The sequence below is a fragment of the Hypanus sabinus genome, chromosome 9, assembly GCF_030144855.1.
Source record: "Hypanus sabinus isolate sHypSab1 chromosome 9, sHypSab1.hap1, whole genome shotgun sequence".
Classification (NCBI taxonomy): domain Eukaryota; kingdom Metazoa; phylum Chordata; class Chondrichthyes; order Myliobatiformes; family Dasyatidae; genus Hypanus; species Hypanus sabinus.
In genome coordinates, this window is record NC_082714.1 from 121,023,043 (window position 1) to 121,037,144 (window position 14,102).

The window sequence follows — 14,102 nt, forward strand, 5'->3', positions numbered from 1 at the left end:
TAATAACTCCTTAACTGCTGTAATCCATGAAATAAATGTACTTGTAATATCTTCATTTGCTATACATTCACCGAAAGAATTAGTGGTTTATTCTTAAATAACACGAGCTGATATATATATATATATATATATATATATATATATCTATCTATCTATCTATCTATCTGTCAATGAGTTCTCAAGTCCCACGAGACTGTTGCAACAGTGCCTGCATTACAATGCATGGATTCTCCTTTCCAACATGATGACCCATATGCCACTGTAATATACTCATATACAGTGATATCCTACATCCTACAGTACTGTATCATTTTCTTACAGTCAACGGGAAAATAATGGAAGATTACATCAGTGTGTTTCTTGCTGTTTCCTGGCAGCTGATTATAGATCCACACTCCTGAATTCTTGAAGTAAAGGCATCAACCTCAAGCAATAAAAAAATCAATTAACATTTTATAAGCACTTTAAATACCATGCTGTACAGCTCTCATGCCACATTCTAAAATGTACATACAGCCTCCAGAGAAAGTTCAAAAAGGATTTGTATCATTGGTCCCAGGTTTGCAACATCAAACAAAACTGTTCCATCTTTTATTTTCACCTGAGCTGCCACAAGACAAATTGTGTATTTCCAAGAGCAAACACGAGGAAATCTGCAGATGCTGGAAATTCAAACAACAACACACACAAAAAATGCTGGTGGAACACAGCAGGCCAGGCAGTATTTCCAACATGTGTAAGCTTTTGTAGTACCTTTTCTAATTGAGGAACTTGGCTTGTGGAAATCTTCCTATGTTCAGGAAAGACAACACTTGCAGCATAATTACCAACGGATCCTAGAATGGCTAATGTGGTTCTTGGGAATGGTTGAGGTGTACAGGATTAGTGCATTGAAAGAAATTTAAAGTAGTAAATAAAGAAGTGAGAGAGAGAAAATAATATATTAAGAACCATTATAATCTTGTAGATTATAGCCTTCATCCTTGTCTCTGTTGATATCGTAAGCATTAAATAGCATTAAACAGGTGTAGCTTCTCAAGAAAAAAATTTCCATGGACATGAAGGCAGTTACACAGAAATAAACATAGCTTACTGTTGGTTAATATAGGTAGCAGGTTGAAGTAGACTGCTGCTCTCTTTCATTTGTAATTGGGATGTCTTACAATCAAAATAAGAGAGAGAAAAGGATCCAACATTGAATGAAAGATATATTGCAGTTTTAATGATTGGAAAGGTTATATTGTTATGAACTGTCTCTGCACTCTAAGCTTTGTCAGGCAAGGAAGTACTAGCATGACAAAGGGAGCACTTCAAAATTACTCAAAAGTTCTCTATGTAAGAGTATTATATTCGCACTGATTTGGAAATCTTAGCTCGTGACCACTCACAGGGAGGACAGAGCAGCTGGGATTAATGGTGCTGAATCATTTCTTGTTGAAGCCCACTGAAAACAGTGGGACAAATGCACTAGCAACCCTGACACTCAACCACCCTCTCAAGCACCTCCACTCCACCTGTGGAGGCGTCACAGACTCACTGACTGCATTATTGATCTCAGGAATTGCAGAACTGGAGGAAATCATCCTCAACTATCCAGGACTGTTGAAAAGTTTATTTTTATCATAAGCAATCTGTACTTGCATAAGGCATTCAGAATCAGGTATCTCAAATAACGATGAGCCCAAGTACAGGAAGGAGATAAAGAATTAATAAGAGATAATATAGTACATGACAACAACCTTTCCTTCAATGTCAGCAAAACTAAAGAGCTGGTCTTTAACTTCATGAAGGGGGTGCTGCACATACTCCTGTCTACATCAAAGACCTTGATGTTGACAGGGCTGAGAACTATAGGTTCCTACATCAATAATAGCCTGTCCAGGTCGAATGACATAGACTGCATGGCCAAGAAAAGTCAACAATGCCTCCATCTTCTCAGGAGGCGAAAGAAAATCGGCATGTCCCAGTCAACCCTTTGCATTTTTTATTAAGGTGCCATAGAAAGCATCCCATCTGGATGCATAATGGCTTGATACGACAATTGCTCTGTACATGACCACAAGAAACAGTAGAGTTGTGAACACAGCTCAGCACGTCATGGAAACCAGCCTCCCCTCTGTGGATTCTCTTTATACTTTCACTTCCTCAGTAAAGCAGTCAGAATAATCAAAGGCCCCTCTACCATAGATATCTTCTCTTCTTCCCTCTTCTGTTGAGCAGAAGATATAAAAGTCTGAAAGGACATACCATCGGGCTTAAGGATAGTTTAACCCTGCTATTATATGATATTAAACGGTCTCCTAATATGATAAGAAGGGCTCTTGACCTCACAAGCTGTGTTGTTATAATTTTGTGTCTTATTGTTTACCTGTACTGCACTATCTGTTATGCTTTATTGTGCACTGCACTTTTTCAGTACCTATTACGCTTTATTTTGTATTGTTTTATTTTTTATTTTACCTTGTTCTATTTCAATCCACTAAGAATTACTTGATCAGTATGCAAGACAAGCTTTTCACTGTATCTCAGTACATGAGACAATAATAAACCAATCCCATTTCAAAATATTATTAGACATATGTTGTGAAATGTGTTGCTTTGCAGCAGCAGTACAGTGCAACACATAAAAATTGCTCTAAGTTAAAATAAACAGATAGATAGTACAAAATGGAAATCATTAGGTAGTATTCATGGGGTTGTGGACTGTTCAGAACTCTGATGGCAGAGGGGAAGAATCTATTCCTAAAAAATTGAATGAAGGTTTTCACGGTCCTGTATCTCCTGTCCAACGGCAGTAGTGAGCATGTTCTGTATAATGATGGATGCCACCTTCTTCAGGAATTGCCTCTTGAAGGTGACTCCAGTGGTGGGGAGGGTTGTGCCTATGTTGGAACTGGTTGAGTTTACAGACCCCTGCAGCCTCTTTCAATCCTGCACCTTGGAGCCTCCATACGAGGCAGTGATGCAACCAGTCAGAATACTCCCCAGCATAATCTGTAGATATTTATATGAGTCTTTGCCTACACAACGAATCTCCTCAACCTCCTAACAAAGCAGAAATGATAGTATGCCTTTTTCATCATTGTATCAATGCACTGGGCTCAGGTTAGGTCCTCTGAGATTAGGACATTCAAGAATTGAAGCTCCCTATCTTTTCCATTGCCAACCTGTTCAATGAGCACTGTTGAGTATTGTCCTTTCTTTCCATTCCTGAAGACCTGAGTCAATTCCTTAGTCTTGCTGATGTTGAGCACAAGATTGATCACTCAACAAACTGATCTACCTCACTGCTGTAAGCCTCCTTGCCATCGTCTGATGTTCTGTCAGCAACAGTTGTGCCATTTCTGAATTTATAGACAGCACTTGAGCAGTGTCTAGTCATACACTCATGAGTGTACAGAGAGTAGAGCAGTGGGGGCACCCATGTTGATTGTTGGCAAGCTGGAGAGATACTCCTAATTTATAATTTTCTGTAGTGAGATTACACTTATAAATACATCTCTGAGAGAATAAATATTTTGGGAAAAGGGTTGTTTCGTGGTGATCCAGTGAATGCCTGTGAATTCATAAACCTATTAGTATGAGCAAATCTTTGACTGAAAAACTGAAATAGATCAGAATCACTGTTAGGAATAGAGATGTAGGGATAGTTGTTTAGATATGTATGCATAATGCCAATAAAGGGCAGAAGAAAGAGACAAAGTCATGAACATACTGGTTGAAAATGTGCCAGTAATTTTTTTGAGGTACTATATGTGTAGCTCCTAGTCTTGTTAGTAGCTGGTTAGATGTGGACCCAGAAAGATCTCTCAATTTACCACTATGTCTTCAATGGCAATCCTAAAGAACAACAACAATGCCCATTTCAGCCATTTGTAGCATGACATTTCTTCACAAGTTTACCAACACTGTAAGAACAGAACAAAATTATATGCAAAGTTCTGAAAATCTTTGGTTTTAATTCTTAATAGATCTGTAAAATAAGACAATGATGAATAAAAGAGTCATCATATCTGTTTTCTTCTTGTTAAATCACACTGGAGGCTTGCAAATGTTCTTTGAATGCTCCATTCCTTGAGATTATTACATAGAGTGATCAGAATGATTCTTCTCTGTCCTGAGGGTCTGATCTTAAAACTACCTTACTTAGATTAGAACTGAATTATCTGCCAGGCACTGTAAAATCTAATTTTTTATGTTTGAAATATTTCAGTGCTTCTCAAATTTTCTCACACATTCTTATTTTACTTTGGTTATCAGGCTTCCTAATATTAAGTGAATTTCTAATTCATATCTCAACCCTTTGCTCCAGATTTGAGCCTTGATTATAGTTTTGTAATAGTATCCTCTATTTCACTGGTAAGTCTAACTAATTTGAAACTGTAACTTTATTCATGTTGCCCTTGATTTCTTAGAGGTAGGGTCAACAATCTCTCCACGAAAACTAACTAGAACAATAATTTTTTAAAATATTAGTCAAGCATTAGTGGCACGTAAACGTGTTAATTAACTAAAGTGCAAATGATAACCAACTGCAGCTGACACCATCTGGTCCTGTAGAATGTGTCCAGGAACGCACAAAGCACAATACAAGCTCTATGACTCAGCCTGCAAAACTTGTGACTTCCCAGCATTTCACAACTACAATAAACCTCTTGTAAAATAAATGCTGAATACATTATCTAAAATGCATACTTTGAGCACTGTCTGAATTGCAATGCTTGTGGATTACAATAGATGTGAAAATAACTAGTTTGAAAATTTGCAGAGTGAGCCAATTAGTTCTTAAAAAACAATATTCTTTTAATTGTACACATGAAATGTTTCTACTTTTTAAAAAAAAACGTATCAGTATGTTACTTGTTCATTGCTAAATCTTAGTCACCACACTAGATCTCAGGAAAGACCTCAAAGCTACTTAAAGGAGTTGTGCATTTTTATATGCTCACTATATTGGTAATAATTACACAATGACTGCAATGGTTTAGAACAAAATCTAAATAATTTTCTTCAAAGCGTGAATTATGTTGTGAATCATTGAAACTAATACACATTATAAACCATGGGTAGATTATAATATCCTATTTCGTAATGCATCAAAAAGTTGCATGGGAAACCACATTTAGATTTTAAGATTAAAACAAAATGTAACCACTACACCTGGAGATGGTTGCTAAAACAATAGGCACATCTTGACATCAGGGTTAGTAACTTTCAAGAAATGTCTGAGCTTCTTCCCCAGGGCACCACTGCTCCAAACAAGAGGACGTGGCTTTAAGGTAAGGGGTGGGAAGTTCAAGGGGGATATTAGAAGAAGGTTTTTCACTCAGAGAGTGGTTGGTGCATGGAATACACTGCCTGAGTCAGTGGAGGAGGCAGACACACTAGTGAAATTTAAGAAACTACTAGACAGGTATATGGAGGAATTTAAGGTGGGGGTGTTTAAATGGGAGGCAGGGTTTAAGGGTCGGCGCAACATTGTGGGCTGAAGGGCCTGTACTGTGCTGTATTGTTCTATGTTCTTCCTTGCAGTCCCAATTTCCAGCCTTCAAACTGTGGAAGTAGATTTATTAATGTAGCCACAGCGTACTGGCATTAGAGAAATCTGTAAAATGTCTTCAACTACTGTAGAACCAAATCTCTTGTGATCTGCAAAATACTGCTTCTTGCACTGAATTGGATGTGTCAAGCATTGGATGTGTCAAATTAGTATATATCCATGAGTTGCATCCCAAGGTGCATGTGTTTCATGTCATTAAATACCATTGTGCTGGCCTGGACCCTGTGTGTCCACTCCTTATGGCCGCAGGAAAAAGTACAGACTTAGAGCTCCTAGTAATCCACAGTTTTCCTTTCCAAATGATATTTTGTTGAAACTAAATCACACATTCAGTAATAATGATGTAACATGCAATCCAAATTTGAGGCTCTATTGTTCTTCTAGTAAAATGATGACTTCTTACAGAACTGTGGTCCCCTTGACCACAATTAAATCAATCATAATTCCCTTCCTCTTAATTTTTATCCATGGCAAATCACCTTTCTCCTAAATCAGAACTCAATTTCCAATTATTTCAGAAGGGATTCAGCCTTCTGTTTTTCCACTCAATTACAGATCCTCTGTTCATCCACACAATCGAAAAACCCAAAATTCTTCCACCTAGACACTCACAATTCACTCTTCTATTCCATTATTGATCTTCTATTCTTCCACTCAATTACTGATTCTCCACTTTTCCACCACTTTCTCACTGTTATTTTTCTAACCTGCTATTCTTTTGACCATTGTCATGGATGACTCTCTGCCTTGTCCAGACAACACTCCCCCTAGTGTACTACTCTTTGCTCTTGCACCTACTGAGAACCACTTTGGACGTCACTTTGATGATCAGGGCAAACAGAAGCTGCAGTGAGCAGGTCTCTGGCACTGAGTCTGGATCTGTGGCTCAGAGAGGAAGGGGGGGGGGGAAGAAGAGGCAAGCTGTAGTGCTAGGGGATTTATTGGCTTTGGGAGCAGAACGGAGTTTCTGTGAAGGAGAACTGGATGGTTTGTTGCCTCTTGGGTGCCAGGATCAGGGACATCTAGATCAAGTCCACAGCATTCTTAAATGGGAGAGAGAGCCATCAGAGGGTGTGGTCCACCTTGGTATGAATGACATAGGTAGGATGGGTGATGAGGTCCTGCAAAGTGAATTCCGGGAATTAGGTGCTATGTTAAAGTACAGCTCCACCCGGGTTGTGATCTCATGATTGCTACCCATGCCATGCACTAGTGGGGCCAGAAATGGGAAGATCATACAGTTTTACACGTGTCTAAAGAGTTGGTCCAGGAGGGAAGACTTCAGATTTTAGGATCATTCAGCTCTCTTTCATGGAAGTTGGGACCTGGACAGAAGGGATGGTTTACACCTGAACTAGGGGAGGACTAATATAATTGTGGGAGTGTTTGCTAGTGCTGCACAGGGGTGGGTTTAAACTAGAGTTGCAGGTGGATGGGGTCCAGAGCTCCAGGACAGATTGCGGAGTGGTTGTGAAGAAAGGTGGTAAGCCTACATTCAAGATCAGGAATCAGAAGGTTGAACAAGGTGGGACTAATGTTCTGAGCTGCATATTTTTCAATGTCAGGAATATTGTAGGAAAGGCAGGAGAATTCCAGGATCAGCACCTGGAATTATAACACTGTACTCATTAGTGAGACTTGATTGCAGACGGGGCAGGACTGGTAGCTCTGTTCTAAAGTTCTGTTGTTTTAGATGTGACAGAGCAGAAACAATTAAAGGGGGGAAGGGCGGCACTAATCAGGGAAAAATGCCATGGCTGTGCTCAGACTGGACTGGCTGGAGAGCCCGTCTGGAGAGACTTTATGGGTATAATTGAGGAACAAGAAAGATATGATTACATTAATGGGATTATATTATAGACCACTCAATAGTCTATGGGATTTAGAGGAGCAAATTTGGAGAGAGATCACAGACTGTTGAAAGAAACATGAGGTTGTAGTATAGGTGATTTTAACTTTCCATATATTGACTGGGACGAAGGGCTCGATGGGAAAGAGTTTGTCATGTTTGTGGGAACACTTTGCATCTAGTGATTATAATCCCATTAGTTTCAAGGTAATTATGAAAAACGATTGTTGCAATCCATGCGTCAAGATTCTAAATTAGAGAAAGGGTAATTTTGATAATATCAGAAAGAATCTGACAAGTGTGGGATCAGATAGGTTGTTTTCTGTTAAAAGTGTATTTTGTAAATGGGAGATCTTCAAAGGTGAAACTTTGAGTAGAGAGTCTGTATGTAACTGCCAGAATAAAAGGCAAGGATAACAAGTTTAGGGAACCTTGATTTTCAAGAGATATTGGTTACGAGGCATAGCAGGTATAGGCAGGTAGGAACAAATGAGATGCTTGAGGCGTATAAGAAATGCAAGAGATCACCTAATAAGGAAATCCGGAGGGCTAAAAGAAGACAAGAGGTTGCTCTAACAGACAAGGTGAAGGAGAATCCTAAGGGCTCCCACAGATATATTATGAGAAAAAAGATAGCAAGGGTCAAAATCGGTCCTTTGGAAGATCAGAGTGGTAATCTATGCGTAGAGCAAGAAGAGGTAGGGGAGAACTTAAATGGAGTTTTTTGCATCTGTATTTACTCGGGTGAATGACCATAGATGTCTATAGATGAGGAAATCCAGTGGCGATGACAACAACCCCATACAGATTACAAAGGAGAAGGTATTTGCTGTCTTGAGGCAAATCAGGGTGAATATATCCCCATGGCCCGATAAGGTGTTCCCTTGGACCCTGTGGGAGGCTAGTGCATAAATTGCAAAGGCCCTAGCAGAGAAATTTAAAACATCCTTAGCCACAGTAAGGTGCTGGAGGATTGGAAGGTAGCTGACATTGTTCTGTAGTTTAAGAATGGCTCTAAGCATATGGAAGTTATAAGCTGATGAGGCTAAGTAGTGAGAAGGTTATCGGAAGCTATTCTAGATGTCCAGATATATAAATATTTGGATAAATCAACATTGTTTTGTGAATGGTACATTGTATCTATCCAATCTTATAGAGTTTTCCGAGGAAGTCATCAGGAAAAATGATGAGGACAAAGCAGTGGATATTGGTCAAGGAGGTTTAGTCGCTTGGTATTCAAGATGACAATCCAGTAGTAGATGAGGTAGTAAACTGGATTAGATACAGGCTTTGCTGAAGAAGCCAGAGAGTTGTTGTAGATTGTTGCCTCTCTGACTGAAGGCATGTGACTAGTGGTGTGCTGCGGGGATTGGTGCTGCGTCCGTTGTTGTTGTCACCTATAACATCAATCTGGATGATAATGTGGTGAACTGGATCAGCAAATTTGTGGATGACACCAAGACTGGTGATGTAGTGGATGGCGAGGAAGACTATCAAAAATTGCAGCAGAATCTGGAAAAATGGACTGATAAATGGCAGATGGAATTTAACGCAGACAAGTGTGAGGTATTGCACTTTGGGCTGACCAACCAGGGTAGGTGTACACGATGAGTGGTAGGGCACTGAGGGATGCAGTAGAACAGAGGGATCTCCAAACACAGCTCTATAGTTCCTTGAAAGTGGAGTCACAGGTAAAACAGGTCATAAATCAAGCTCTTGGCATATTAACCTTCATAGATCAATGTACTGAGTACAGGAGGTGGGATGTTATGTTGAAATTGTACAGGACACTGATGAGGCCTAGTTTGGAGTATCATGTGCATTTTTGGTTACTGACCTATAGGAAAGAGATAAATAAGATTGAAAGAGTTTACAGAATATCTACAAGTATATTTCTGGGTCTTGAGGACCTGAGTTACAGAGAAAGGTTGAATAAGTTAGGACTTTATTCCTTGGAACGTAGAAGATTGAGGGGAGATTTGATAGAGATATACACAATTACGAGGGGTATAGATAGGGTAAATGCTTTTAGATAGGTTACAGGCTTTTCTTACAGACTTTGGGTTAAGTTTGAAAGGTGAAATGTTTAAGGGGAACATGAGGAGGGCCTTCTTCACGCAGAGCGTGGAGAGAAACTGGAATGAGCTGCCATTGCAAGTGGTGGATGTGGAGTTAATTTCAACACTTAGAGTAATTTGGATAGGTACATGGATGAAAGGGGGATGGAGTGTGGGTGTAGGTCAATGGGGCTAAGCAAGTTAATTGTTTGGCACAGACTGGATGGGCCAAAAGGCTTGTTTTGTGCTGTAATGTTCGGTGACTCTGTCCTGAACAATCTTTTGTTTCCCTACCCCACCACCAATCTACCTCAAACCCACTCTGTACTACAGTGCACATACCGTACATTTTCACTAACATGATCACCACTTACTTACAATAATGAAGTCTGAAAATAATTGTTTATTTGGCCTTCCATGGAATTGGAATTCATTGGAATCCCCTTCTCTCTTGATAGAAAACCTTACTTCCTTCTCATACAATGGTGTCTCGACCCAGTTTTACATTGAAAAATTGCTAAGGTCAATGTGCACTTTCGATCATTATTTCCTGAATTGTTTCTTAATCCTTTGTGGTTGAAATACAAGGATATTTACTTCAGCAACTAAAGTACTTCAATTTTAAATCTTTATTACCTTAAAGATTGAACATGCATTTGCAGTGTACTTTTTAAATATTATATGAATAAACTTGACTTGCAGATTGTGTGTGTGTGCACGCACATAATAATATTCCTCAAGCAAATGTATCTAATAATCAGTAAATCATTATTTTGATATTAAATACAGAATCAAACTTGATTATGAGGGGGCTGTGTCCTAAGCCCCCTCCTTTACTCTCTGTATACCCATATCTGTGTCGCCACCCACAGCTCCAATCTGCTAATTAAATTTGCAGATGACACTACACTAATTGGCCTAACCTCAAATAATAATGAGGCAGCCTACAGAGAAGAAGTCACCATCCTGATACAGTGTTGTCAAGAAAACAACCTCTCCCTCAATGTCACAAAAACAAAGGAGGGGTTGTGGACTTGAGGAGGAATGGAGACAGGCTAACCCCTATTGACATCAGTGGATCTGGGGTTGAGAGAGTGAACAGCTTTAAGTTCCTTGGTATACAAATCACTGAGGTTTTCATATGGTTTGTATATACTGGCTGTGTTGTGAAAAAGGCACAAAATAGCCTCTTTCACCTCAGATGGTTGAAGTTTGGTATGGGCCCCAAATCCCAAGAACTTTCTACAGGGGCACAATTGAGAGCATCCTGAATGGCTGCATAACCACCTGGTATGGGAACTGTATTTCCCTCAATAGCAGGGCTCTGTAGAGAGTGGTGTGGACAGCCCAGCGCATCTGTAGATATGAACTTCCCACAATTTGCGGACATGTATAAAGACAGGTGTGTAAAAAGGGTCCAAAGGATCATTGGGGACCTGAGTCACCCCAACCACAAACTGTTCCAACTACTACATCCGGGAAACAGTACCACAGCATAAAAGCCAGGACCAACAGACTCCGGGACAGCTTCTTCCACCAGGCCATCAGACTGATTAGTTTATGCTGATACAATTGCATTTCTATGTTATATTGACTGTCTATACTATTGTACATACTATTTATTGTAAACTACCACAAATTTCACATTGTACATTTAGACGGAGACATAATGCAAAGATTTTTACTCCTCTTGTATATGAAGGATGTAAGAAATAAAGTCAATTCAGTTCAAATCTCCATGAATTTTGAATAGAACTTTGGAATTTCCATAATCCGAAGTAGAAAACCAAGTGTAAATTTGGTCTCTCCATTGCCTGTTGTATTGCTTCCTTATAGTATTTCTTTAATGGACTTTTTCTTGTACTTGCATAAATCCAGCTAAACCTCAAAATAAGAGTAAGGAAATCATATTCTCCACTTTCAGAAAACCACACATTCACATTGTACAAGCTTTTGTATCGGACCTTGATCCACACAACCTCAGTTTAGCTCATCCTTGTGGATGGAATAAGCCTATATGTCTTCATTCACAAACCAATACTCATATTTGAACGACATGTTTTCACATCTGAAGAAGTAGTCGAAGATTTAGAGAAGTAGTTCAATAGGCAGGAAGTCACAACGGCAATGGCTAGCACTCATGCTATCACAAATTGTACTGCAACCACGATCTATTTGTATCTCCCATCCCTTGGAAGTTTTAAAATCATTCTGCAACTAAAAAAACCTGGAAAATAAGAACTTTTATCTTTTGGCTGAGCTATAGGTAAGAATTACTGCAGTACTTCTAGAAAGGACTTTGGTGCATTTTCTGCATAAACTTTGTTTAATCATGAGTAATTAACAAGCAGTAACGAAAATTGCAGGAGCTGGCATATAATAGCATTTTGCAAATTGATGAAGAAACAATATTTCAAAAGTTCAGTCACACAAATTTTGGTAAATAAATACATTACTAAACAATTATTATATCTTTCTTAATGAACTAGTTGATCTTGTTTAGTTCACCAGCCTTCATTATTTCACAAAGTTTCTTTCTTTAAAGCCACATCCTCACTGCTATAATGCAGGATGGATATTTTCAAGTCATCAAGTTGCATTACATGACAGAACATACCCATAACAAATTTAAAGAATTGCATAAACCCGATCTCCATACCCACAAGGCAACCAAGCTCACCACTGAATCTTTTCAATAGTTTGTTAATTTATTTGCTGAGTTTGCATCTTATCCCATTCTGGACTTTTTTTTTGTGGAAAAGTGACAAGGTTATTAAGTTAGTTCCAGGATTTATCTTGCCAAATCTCCAAGTATTCTCAGCATGCATTTAAAGGAAAGAAAACATATTCCCAAGGATACTCAGCATGAATAATTAATTTCATTATATTGAAAATAGTAATCAGGTTCATTTTTATTACATACATTTTGATTAAAAGCAACAGATACTCTGATGATGCATAACGGAGGAATATAAAGTACAAGGCTGTTCAGTTCTGTAACAGCTGGAAACAAATCAATCTGGAAAGAAAATATTTGCCCAGCATGCTAAAATGGAATGTGCTCATGGATCAGCTTTTACAGTACGTGAATTGATATTCAAGTTCTTATCAGTAGTGATATGTTAGCACTTGCTAAATCTGCATATTATTTTTAGAAATGGATCTTTTTGTTGAATCGCAGTGGCATTAGGCAGAGTACAAAGGTGGAATGGATATGGATCTATATTTTGAACATGTTACGCTTGTCACTATACAGATTATTTTTAATCTGTGAAGTTTATACTTCCTTCTGCGTAAACTTCAACAGCTTCAGTTTCTTTTTCTTTTGCACAGTGGAACTATGGTTGCTTTTCACACGGTTACTCAAAACTCATACCCATTTTCCCAATAAAGGACAGCATAATTTGGATCATGCAGTTAAATATGTTTGTTCAATAACAAATTAAAGATTTCTTTGGGGAATCAAAAGTAAATGCAGGAGTTTCACATCGATGATACACAATGAATAGAAAAGATATCCAGTGACACAGGAAAAATATTGTCTGAAACATTTGGATACAAAGCAGGTAAAATAATAATGTATGAGATAAGCGAAACAGAATTCTAAAATTGCTTTACATCAATAAGGGAGAGATAGTAATGTTAGGAAGGTGGAACACAGGAGATCTCAAACTTTGACTACATACCTTTGTTATTTCTGGATTTTAAATGCAATTTCCTCATCAGGTAATCAAATCGCCAGAAATCTTCAGATGGATGAAAAGATGAATAGGAGACAGAATGATGAAAATGAAAAAAAAAATCCATGGGATATAAAGAGACAGGAAGCAAAGTGATAAGTAAGTATTGCATTGTGTTACACTGTAGGGAACATGCTTAACTCTCCCTTACAGCTGCTTAATGACTAAGTACCTGAGCATTTTACTCACATAACTTCATACACAGTAATGTGCAAAAGTCTTAGACTCATACATATAGCCTAAGACTTTTTCACAGTATGGTATTTGTCAACATGGAGCAGAGAGAAAGTTTGTAAATCTGGATTGGGCAAAGGATTTGGGAATGGTGAGGGTTGAACACCATGGGAGGGGTGCTTGATCTAATGATCATTGGATCCTTTAGACAGATTTAAATATTATCTATTCAGTACTATTCTCTGGTTAGGATTTCTAGTGCCTGTTAAGTAAGTCAACTATAATTGCCAGCATCCTAATCATTGTCATGGAGAGACCCAGCATAGAAATGGGCACTTTTGTCCAGGGAGTCTGTCCTGATCATCAACCACCCATTTACACCATTCTTACATTAAACTCACTTATTTTTTTATTCTCTGCATATTTTACCTACAAAGTAGGAGCAGTTTACTGTGGGCAATTAACACGTAAATCATTTTAATGTGGGAGAAAGATGAAGCACCTCTTCTGCACAGGGAGAATATGCAAACTCCACGCGTTGAAACTTTGGTCTTAGGTGTTATGAGGCAGCAGCTTCTCTACCTATGCCACAGTTCTATCCTTGACAGTTACTTGAATGAGATCCATTCAGCCTGACTAACAATTCAGACATGAAGCCTTAGTTTTAGAGTACAGAATGAAAGTGCAAAGCACCAGTTTAGAGACTGGCTGCCAGATTAAAG

At 38.5% G+C, this 14,102-nt stretch overlaps 1 protein-coding gene across 1 annotated transcript in view; it reads right to left on the bottom strand.

Annotated features, from left to right (window-relative positions):
• Window positions 1–14,102, bottom strand: part of LOC132399759 (breast carcinoma-amplified sequence 1 homolog) — a 122,788-nt gene that overhangs the window by 91,707 nt on the left and 16,979 nt on the right. The window lies entirely within an intron of this gene.